The sequence below is a fragment of the Dama dama genome, chromosome 29 (genome assembly GCF_033118175.1).
Source record: "Dama dama isolate Ldn47 chromosome 29, ASM3311817v1, whole genome shotgun sequence".
NCBI classification, from domain to species: Eukaryota; Metazoa; Chordata; class Mammalia; order Artiodactyla; family Cervidae; genus Dama; species Dama dama.
Window position 1 is genome coordinate 52,805,670 of NC_083709.1, and position 3,824 is coordinate 52,809,493.

At 40.8% G+C, this 3,824-nt stretch overlaps 1 non-coding gene across 1 annotated transcript; it reads right to left on the reverse strand.

Moving 5' to 3' along the window:
* Nucleotides 1-584: 584 nt before the first annotated feature.
* On the reverse strand, nucleotides 585-656 carry TRNAC-GCA (transfer RNA cysteine (anticodon GCA)). Its single transcript has one exon. It is a non-coding gene; the product is annotated as a tRNA-Cys (tRNA).
* Between the last annotated feature and the right edge of the window lie 3,168 nt (nucleotides 657-3,824).

The window sequence follows — 3,824 nt, forward strand, 5'->3', positions numbered from 1 at the left end:
CAGATGGAAGCTATTATATAAGGTGAAATGAAGTGAAGTAAAAGCCACTCAGTCATGTCCGACTCTTTGTGTCCTCATGGACTATACAGTCCATGGAATTCTCCAGGCCAGAATATTGGAGTGGGTGCCTTTCCCTTCTCCAGGGGATCCTTCCAACCCAGGGATTGAACCCAAGTCTCCCACATTGTGGGCAGATTCTTTACCAGCCAAGCCACAAGGGAAGCCCAAGAACACTGGAGAGGGTAGCCTATCCCTTCTCCAGCAGATCTTCCTGACCCAGGAATCGAACCAGGGTCTCCTGCCTTGCAGGCCAATTCTTTATGCTATTATATAAAGAACAGATAAAAACCAAGCTCCTACTGTATAGCGCAGGGAACTATATTCAATATCTTGTGGCAAACCATAATGGAAAATTATATTTAAAAAGAATGCATACATATATGTATATATGAATATATATTAGTCACTCAATCATGTCTGACTCTTTGTGACCTCATGGACTGTAGCCCACGAGGCTCCTCTGTCCATGGAATTCCCCAGGCAAGAATACTGGAATGGGTTGCCATTCCCTTCTTCAGGGGATCTTCCCTACCCAGGGATCGAACCTGGGTCTCCTGCATTGCAGGCAGATTCTTTACCATCTGAGCCACCAGGGAAGTCCTATAAATCAACTATACTTAAAAAATAAATAAGGAATCACTTTTTTCTCCAATAGATAAAAAAAAAAACAACACTAAAGTAAGTAACTTGAGACGTCTGTTCTTGTGATTAGTAACAATATTCTCTGCTTGACTACACGTTTTTCTCAGCAAAAAAGTTCGTATATATCATATATATCCTGGTTTCTCCCTTACCTCTTCAGAACAATTTCCCCAGGCTGAATACATTCTACTTACACTATTCTGTAGTGCATTTTTTTTTTTCTCCAAGAGAACACTATCTAGTAGGTGTGCATTTTAAACACATTTTCTGGCCCTAGACAAGTAGCAGGTAGGAGGACCTGGGGCAGTGGAGAGTGAACTAGGGAGAAGAGTTTAGGAACAGAAGGGCTGTTGTGGCATTTTCACGGTTTGATGCCTGGTTGGGAGTGGAAGGCATCCAGGTTGGTGCTCCATCTGATGGACATTTCACTCACCCTCCTGTATTACTTTATGGTTTCTCTAATGGGAGAGGAAGGTGGTGTAACTGCTAAGGCAAGACTGAGAAGCTATTTTATTTACAATGTAGACATGGTGGGCTAAGTGCTGTGCTATGCTCAATAATTATTGCGGTAAGTACAGTTTACTGTAAGGCTTAAGATCTCCATAAGTCCATAGGAAGATGTTAAGCATCTCTAATTCTGTCATGTGGTTCTTAGGGAAAAAAAATTGTCATGTCTTGTGTTCAACTCTATAATTATATGTATCCATTAGGGAACAACTTTGATTTTGTTCAATAAATAAATAAGTAAATGCCACAAAAACAAACCATTGATTTTGAAGAGAACATAAAATTTGGGGAGAAGGCATCTAACTTCAAGTTTTCAAGTGCTTTGTCAATGTGATTCATAAAGCTAGGGTTGTTACTACACAATTTACCTAGCAAAGGCTTGCATTTTCAACTGAAAGGATAACTTCTCAGGTCCTCACCTCTGCCAATAAATGCTTCACAATCCCGTAAATTTGATGAAGAGCTATAGGGAGAGCTTCAGGTAACCAATGCTATATTCACTGTGCAAATAAAAGGCAGCAATGCTGGGGAACCAAACCTGGCATAGTAATGTGTTGGTGCATATTTCACGAGAAGTTCTCTAAGGAGGCAATGCTCTGATTTGCAAGATTTGCCAAGTTCTATGGTATAAACACTCCTCCCAGAGTAGTTACTGATAGTGTAACTACTTTGGTCCAGTTTGCCTGAAACTTTCCCAGTTTTAGCATGGAAAGTCCTAAACCTCAGGACACCCTTCATTCCTCCAGAAACAAGGTTGCTTACCAGAATGGCCCATTTCAAGCTCCCAACATGACATCACTAAATAGGAAGGAGATGTGTGCATGGCACAGGCCTTGTAAGGAATAGTCTCCAGCATGCCAGTGCTTGGCAGAGGGTGTGGATGGGGGTCTTTGTCCATCAGAGGGGTGTTAACTTGGCCAGACTGTTGTTCAAAACCTCTCTCAATTTACCGCCACCCTTGTATTGGTTTCCTGGAACTACCAGGACAAAGTACCACAAAGTGGGTGCCTCAAACACAGACATTTATTCTCTTGTTGTTCTAGAAGCCAGAAATCCAAAGACAAGGTGTGGGCAAGACAATATTCTTTTCTTAAAAAATTTTATTGAAGAATATTTGATTTACAACATTGTGTTAATTTCTGCTGTATAGTGAAGTTATATATATATATATATATATGTGGGCTTCCCTGATAGCTCAGTTGGTAAAGAATCTGCCTGCAATGCAGGAGACCTGGGTTCGATCCCTGAGTTGGGAAGATCCCCTGGAGGAGGGAAAGGCACCCACTCCAGTATTCTGGCCTAGAGAATTCCATGGACTATACAGTCCATGGTGTCACAAGAGTTGGACACAACTGAGCGACTTTCACTTTATATATATATATACTATATATATATATACACACTCAGTCGTTTCAGGAAAATATATATATATATATTTACCTGGTGGCTCAGTGGTAAAGAATCTGCCTGCAATGCAGGAGACATGGGTTTGATCCCTGGATCAGGAAGATCCCCTGGAGAAGGAAATGGCTACCCACTCCAGTATTCTTGCCTGGGAAATCCCATGGACAGAGGAGCTTTGTGGGCTACAGTTCATGGGGTTGCAAAGAGTCAAACATGACTTACTGACTCAACAACAACAACAAAATATATATATATGTATATTTTTTTTCAAAAGGGTCATACTCTTTTTGAAGGCTCTAGGGAAGAATCTGTTCCACGCCTTTCATTTTCGAATGCATTCCATGACTTGCAGCCGCATGACTCCAATCTCTACCTCTGCTGCCACATGACATTCTTCCCTCTGTGTCTCTGGGTCTTCATGTGGCCATTTTTTTATAAGTACATTAGTCCCAGTGGATTAGGTGCCCTCCCTACTACCCCACCATGATCTATCTTAATTGTAACTACTTCTGCAATGACCTTACTTCCAAACAAGTTTACATTCTGAGGTACTAGGGGTTAGGGCTTCAACATATTTTGTGGGGAGGACATACTTCAAGCTGTAACAACCCCTCCACCCATATCTGAACAACCCTAATCATTAAACCTCCAATGTTTCAGACAAACAGGAGTTCAAAAACTTCACTCTGTTTTAAATACTCTGCCATATACATCTGTAATTGAAGCATTAAATAAAATTCTGCCATTTGTAGAATCTTCTGGCTCAACTGAAAAATGCTTTGTTAGAATTACTGCTGGGTGATTAGAATTGGGGGTGAATTTTAATTTTCTTTACTTATACTTTCCTGTAATGCTTTTTTTTTTTTTTTTCAGATAGTCACATCATTTTTATATTTTGACAATAATAGATCTAGATTTTCAGAGAAATGAAGAAAACCATGTGACGCTGTTCACTCTGAGAGGATGATCACTGGGAAAGGAGCTGATGGGACAAAATGAGACAGAGTAGGACTCATGCAAAACAAGGTAGAACATGGCCAGAGATGTCACAGTGAGGCCAGCCATGGGAAGGGCATCTAAGTTCTGAAAGGGAACTTAAGAGATTCTCCATTTTAGCATCTGCCCAAGTGAGTCCTAAGAGTTCTATGGGTATAAAAGAATCCTGTGGCCAAGGAAATCTGGGATACCCAACACTATACTTCCTCTTGAGA